Below are 6,959 nucleotides of genomic sequence, written 5' to 3' on the forward strand. Positions count from 1 at the left end.
GCCCCAGTACAGGGGAATGCCAGGGCCAAGGGTTGGGGGTGGTGGGTGGGGGACTGGGGGGGGGAAGTGTATTGGGGACTTTTTGGATAGCATTGGAAATGTAATTGAGGAAATTACCTAATTAAAAAAAAAAAAAAGAAAAAAAAAAAAGAAAATGGAGTATAGCACAGCAGACTGAAGTCAATAAAGCCCTTCCAGTGCTCAGAGTTATACAGTCACACCATTACTGAACTGTGTTTTGACTTCGTACAAACACCTGACTATAGAACTCCATACATGTATTTGATATGCTATAGTTACATATGGAATAACAAATCTATCATTCAATTGGGATTTTCCTGTATATTACTTCATTTAAGCTCCACAAAACTCCACATTTTCTGATTGATTTGCAACTACTTGGCCATTTCCCTTTTTTTGCCTTTATTTTTATTAGATATTTTCTTTATTTACATTTCAAATGCTATCCTGAAAGTTCCCTATACCCTCCTCCTGCCCTACTCCCCTACTCACCCACTCCACTTCTTGGCCCTTGCATCCCCCTGTACTGGGGCATATAAAATTTGCAAGACCAAGGATCCTCTCTTCCTAATGATGGCCAACTAGGCCATCTTCTGCTACATATGTAGCTAGAGACACGAGCTCTGGAGGGTACTGGTTAGTTCATATTGTTGTTCCACCTATAGGGTTGCAGACCCCTTCAGCTCCTTGGGTACTTTCTCTAGCTATCTTATTAATTTGTCAGTTAAAATATGTTAATTAAAATAGGTTTTTTTAAAAAAGGAAATGTTGCTGAATTAACATATTTTAACTGACAAATTAATAAGATCAACTGTTACATTTTATCTAGTATTACTTTGCTTATGTTTTGTGTTTCTAAAATCTGATTTGTTTTTCGATGTGCTTTTTAAGATTCATTCATTTAGTTTTGTGTGTATGTGGAGGCAAGAGGACAATTCTTGGGAGTTACTCCTCTCCTTCCGCTATTAGGTTTCAGGGATGCTACTTGGATTTTTCACTTGTCTGTAAAAGTCTTTACCCATTGAGCCATTACTATAGGCCTTATATGTTCTCAAAGTCAGCATATGGTTTGAGTGTAGAATCTTGAGGCTTGGGTGGGAAATGCTATTAGATGATGCTATCATAGTGTCTGCTGCCTCTGAATCAGACTCAGCCTGGAACAAACACTCCTTTAACAAAATGTTAATGTCTAGGAAACAAGATTCAAATAACAGAATAAGCAGTCTAAGGTCAAATATAATTTTTAAGAAGATTGTATTCCCTGATTGTTGGAATGTCCGCTCTGTACTGTTAGTGCAAGCAATCCATAACTGACTAATGATGTTCAGTGTTTCTCTGCCTGTTTGGAAATCAGGCATTTGCATTCATCCATCATTCCTTATCTTTCCTTCTTGATTGGGGGAACTGGTTAATTTCAATGCTAAATATTCCCAGAAATTAAGATGCCATTTCCTTTTTGCTTAGGCTGTTATTTAAAAAAGATTTTCTTGAAGTTTTCATAGTTGTAGAAAAGTAACTGTACAGTAGGATATGAGCTTAGAAGGCATATAATATCCTGCGACTCTGACCAAATCACTCAAATTCACTGTGTCTGCTTCTGTATGTGTGCAAAGCATATCAGAACCAATTTGGTATGATTGTAGTAAGGGTAAAATGCAATGACAGAAATTCATAGCCTGGGAGCACTGATCTGAGGTATGTTAGCTGCTCAGAGTTTGATTTCCTAGTATTTATATGGTTAGGTTTTATATAAAAATGCACTTAAGAACAATGCTTTATACAATCTTCAATCTAAAATTGTGGAAGAACACAAATAATTCAAAACCCCTTTAAAAGTCAAAACATCTCATACCTCATCATCCATCAGAAATGACAAACATCATTAAATGATAAACTGATAAGTTAATTTCCTGTCAGGGAAATTATACTATCTAGAGGATTTCTAGCAGCTTGAAGTCCAGTTGATACTCTTTGACTAATATTTATCTAAAATAAATAACAGACAACAAAATTAATAGGTGGGATTTTAAGTGCTGCAAGTTGTCACCCAATACTGTAGTTCCTTGAACCATTAGCTGCCACCTCATGTAATCAGTAAAATAGTACTGTGTTGCACCAAGGGTCACGGAAATATTTTATTGGACCTGCCAACAATTCTCTGGCCTATTTTTGGTGTTCCATTTAACTTTTTGCCAAATCTGAATTACTGGGGTGTGAACAGCTCAAATGCTACCTCATGCAGGCTTTTAGATTGATCCTAATTGCATTAATTGATAGTAATTTCTCTATCCAAAAATCTTTGGAAGTAATTTATAGTCTTGGTAAGGCTTCTGAAGCCACTAATGTGCCACCACCTGATGGCTCAGTACACTACAGTGACAAAAAAAAAATTGTGTGCTGTCTTAGTCAGGGTTTCTATTCCTGCACAAACATCATGACCAAGAAGCAAGTTGGGGAGGAAAGGGTTTATTCAGCTTACACTTCCATACTGCTGTTTATCACCAAGGAAGTCAGGACTGGAACTCAAGCAGGTCAGAAAGCAGAAGCTGATGCAGTGGCCATGGAGGGATGTTCTTTACTGGCTTGCTTCCTCTGGCTTGCTCAGCCTGCTCTCTTATAGAACCAAGACTACCAGCCCAGAGATGGTCCTACCCACAAGGGGCCTTTCCCCCTTGATCACTAATTAAGAAAATGCCTTACAGCTGGATCTCGTGGAGGCATTTCCCCAACTGAAGCTCCTTCCTCTGTGATAACTCCTCAAGTTGACACAAACCAGCCAGTACACATGCTAAACTCCATGTTCAGAAAAGAAGTTTATTTAGGCCATTTCTTTTTATGACAACTGGTCTCTGAAACTATTGGCAAATAATGCTTTTATGGAAGATAGAGATCAATTTTTTAAAAGTTTTTAAAATATACCCAAATGATACCCCACCATGCCACAGGGGCACGTGTTCCACTATGTTCATAGCAGCCTTATTTGTGATAGACAGAAGCTGGAAACAACCTAGATGTCCCATGACAGAAGTATGGATGCAGGGGCAGGGGGAAGGGGACAGGGTCAGGTGTGGGAAGAGACAGGGGTTGGGGAGGACAGAGGGTTAGGAAATTGAATAGAGGTGTATAGCAGTGGGGGATGGGGGACTGGGGTAGCCACTAGAAAGTCCCAGATGCTAGGAAAGAAAGAGGCTTCCAGGACCCAACTGGGAGGACATTAGTTGAAATATCCAACAAAGGGGAGAGAGAACCTGTAGAGACCATATCAGAGGTTAAGCATGCCCCCAGTTAAAGGATGGGGCCACCCACTCATCTCAAAAGTATTAACACAGAATTGTTTTTGTCTAAAGGAAATGCAGGGACAAAGAGTAGAGCAGAGACATCCAGAGACTGCCCCACCTAGGGATCCATCCCATCTGCAGACACCAAACCCAGACACTATTGATGATGCCAAGAAGTGCTTGCTGACAGCGGCCTGATATGGCTATTCCCTGAGAGTTTCTGCCAGTACCTAAACAATACAGATGCAGATGCTCTCAACCAACCATCAGACTGAGTACTCGGCCCCAATGGAGGAGTTAAGGGAAGAACTGAAAGAGCTGAAGGGGTTTGCAATCCCACAGGAAGAACAACAATATAAACCAACCAGACCCCCCCAGAGCTCCCAGGGACTAAACCACCAACCAAAGAGTACACATAGGTGCACCCATGGCTTCAGCTGCATATGTAGCAGAGGATGGCCTTATCAGGCATCAATGAGAGGGGAGGCCCTTGGTCCCGTGGAGACTCAATGCCCTAGCATATGGGAATGCTAGGGTGGTGAGATGGGATTTCGTGGGTGGGTAGGGGAGCACTCTCATAGAAGCAGGGGGGATGGGACAAAATGTTTTTGGAGGGGAAACCGGGAAGGGGGATAACATTTAAAATGTAAATAAATAAAATAACCAATGAAAATGTGAAAAATAAATATGGTACATTTATAATTTTGGAATACTGTTCAGCTATTAAGAAAAGTGAAATTTGCAGGTAAATGGATGGTACAGGAAAAACAATTACCCTGAGTAAGGTAACCCAGACACCAAAAATCAATATATATTTTCTTTTATATGTAGATGTTAGTTTTTAACCTTTTAATATGTGAGCTACAATCTGTATAACTGTAAAGGATAGGTACTGATAAGTAGGGGAGGAAGGAGAGTTAGTATGTAGTGTCATGGAGAGATAAGGAAGCAACTAGAATAGGAGGATTAAATGGAAGAGCAGGATAACAGGAAGAATATAGTGACAGACAACTAACACAGATCTGGAAAACTCTATGAAAACCTGCAGCTGTAGAAGCTTCCATAAACAATGTGAATATGAAAGGAATCTATGGAGTTACCATATAATGGTGAAGACACCATCCCAACTAGATATCTTATACCAACAAGTAAACTCTGCCCTGCAAGGGATGAGTTACATCTCGTTCAGTGATTGGCCAAAAGGGTCTCTTGAACCTCCCTAAACACCATAGGCTACTGCTAAGGCTACCAATTGTTCTCTTCTACCCAGTAGTAAAGGCCCTATTGCTGAGGACAACATGCATTTATGCCATCAAAAATGAGCGAACTAAGCTGGTACTTAACTAGAAGCTCCATTTCTACTGACTAGTATGCTCAGTGCTGGAAGTTGCTCTACATATTACCAGGAGATATCACCTGGCTACAAGCCCTGTGACCAATAAAAGAGACCTGCCTGCAAGACAGACTGCTGTAATAGTGACACAAATATTATGGTGGTAACCAAGCACCTTTTTAGAAATTTGATTTAAGGCCCACTCTATGAAATAGAACCTAGATCTAGCACTACTTAAAGTAGCCAAGAATCCAAGACTAGATAGGCCCCAGAGGGAAGCCCACTAGTATTATTCTGTAAAGGAACATAGCAATAACATGACTACTAGAACATATTTGTATAAAGAACAGAACAAAGGATATCAGAATTAAATAAAGAACATAAAGAGATCTTAATACAGATTTAAGTTAATTCTAATATAAAAATACATATTTATCAATTGTAGAAAATGAACCACACTACCCTGAAATTAAAAATAAGGTAAGCGTATGACAAGGTATCTCTGTAATATCTCTGTAACTTTCCTATAAATTTAAAATTATTCTAAAATTGAAGGTGAATTTCAAAATTTTATCCTTAGTAAATAGATATTAAAGCTATGTACATTCTATGTACATTCTATTGATGAGAGAACATGTTTCAGAAAACAATCTGGTGACTTTTTTTTTTTTTTTTTTTTTTTTTTTTAGCAGAAGATGGCCTAGTCGGCCATCATTAGGAAGAGAGAGGCCCCTTGGTCTAGCAAACTTTATAAGCCCCAGTACAGGGGAACACCAGGGCCAAGAAGCAGGAGTGAGTGGGTAGGGGAGCAGGGCAGGGGGAGGGTATAGGGAACTTTCGGGATAGCATTTGAAATGTAAATAAAGAAAATATCTAATAAAAAAATCTGATGACTTTTATAAGTTCACAAATATCCTACCTATCTTCTCTCTGACTATCCACGAATTTTTACTTTTCATATTTGAAATTACTTATTTTCTATTTTCCCATATCTACTTGAATAAATGAAAAATGTTTCAGTTAAGTGTATTTTAAATCTGAATATTCAAGTTCCTTATCCTTGTCAGCTTTATTTAAATAAACCAAAATGGTTCTATTGAATATGAGGCTTTCCTTATCCTTCTAATAATCTTGAGAACCTGACAGAAAATTGGGAACTCCCAACTGACCTTGGACAGAGGCACAGGATCATCTTTTAGCAGTTTGATACTTGGTAGAGGCAGCTATGAAAGAAAACAAAACTGTCAAAACAAAATCAAGAAGTGCAGACTCACTTAATAAAGAAAACTTTGGTGGGAACATCTATATATTTTATGAAATAAAAGACAAAATAAAAGCAAGTTTTAAATCCAAACTAATAGAGGCCATTGGGAAAAGCACATGGTAAAGTTATAATTTATAAGAAGCAGTTTTAAGGCAGAGAAACAATTCTGAAGGTAAAAATTTTGGAGATTTTTGTCAAAGTACAACTAGTTAAAAGAAAACCGTCGTTAGGTCTTTATTCTCCCATTGCGAATAGAACAAGGTAGCTGAAGATAAATCAAGTGTTCCCTCTCTTCCAAGAAATTATTCGGAAGTCATGTCGTTTTGAAGAGTGAGATAACTTGGAGCTTTTAGTAAATTCATTGGGCATTCAAATAGGTAGAAGAGCAAGTTTTCTTTTCTTTTTCTTTTAACTTTTGGGAGGGGGGGCAGGATCACGCCACGTAGCTTTGGTTATTCTGGAACACACTTTATAGACCAGGCCTCATAGAGGGTCTGCCTGCCTCTGCTTTAAAAATGCTATGATTAATGGTGTGAACCACCACATCTAGCCAACAAATTAAAAGTTACACTTTAATAGGAAGATTATTAGGCTCATTTAGGATGATCTAACACTAATTAACTGATAAAATTAGGGAAATCTCATAATAAACAAGTTTCCTTTCTATATATATTTTTATTCCTTTGTATATATTATCATTAATATTTGTGTACTTCTTTGAACAAAACCTCTCATTTCCTTTTTGCTTTTCTTTCTTTTCTTTCTTTCTTTCTTTCTTTCTTTCTCTTCTTTTTTTTTCTTTCTTTCTTTTTTTTTTTTTTTCCTGACACGGGGTTTCCCTGTATAGCCCTGGCTATTCTGGAACTCATTTTGTTACTTTGTAGATCAGGCTGGCCTCGAACTCAGAAATCTGCCTGCCTCTGCCTGCCAAGTGCTGGGATTAAAGGCATGTGACACCACCACCAGGCAACACCTCTCATTTTTATACTATCTCATTTCATCCTAACAATAAAGTGGTAAAATTAACCTGGCAGCAATTATTTTCCTTTTATAGGTGAGGAAA

Source organism: Mus caroli, chromosome X (genome assembly GCF_900094665.2).
Source record: "Mus caroli chromosome X, CAROLI_EIJ_v1.1, whole genome shotgun sequence".
NCBI classification, from domain to species: domain Eukaryota; kingdom Metazoa; phylum Chordata; class Mammalia; order Rodentia; family Muridae; genus Mus; species Mus caroli.